This window comes from Petaurus breviceps, unplaced genomic scaffold, assembly GCF_028583685.1.
Source record: "Petaurus breviceps papuanus isolate PSGF00001 unplaced genomic scaffold, PetGlider_PUasm1.0 428, whole genome shotgun sequence".
NCBI lineage: Eukaryota > Metazoa > Chordata > Mammalia > Diprotodontia > Petauridae > Petaurus > Petaurus breviceps.
In genome coordinates this window covers 3,645,851-3,646,174 of record NW_027186331.1, presented here as the reverse complement: position 1 = coordinate 3,646,174, position 324 = coordinate 3,645,851, and positions in this window count along the sequence as shown.

Below are 324 nucleotides of genomic sequence, written 5' to 3'. Positions count from 1 at the left end.
GGCGCTGTCCTTGGGTCAAGCCCATCACCCAAATTCTAGCCCCAGCTCTGATACTAATTTACTGTGGGCAAGGCATCTGGGCTTCTTAGGTACAGTGAGCACACAAGGCTCTTTCTGCCTTACTCATTGGGTTGTTACCAGGCTCCAAAGGGGCAGTGAAAAGGCTTGGCAACCTTTAAAGCATCATTTAGAAGGCAGTTATTATCATCATTTCAGTACAAACTCTAGAGGACTGGGCAAATCTCAGTTACTTATTTTTATTTATTTACTTATCGTCATATCTATCTATCTATCTATCTATCTATCTATCTATCTATCTATCTA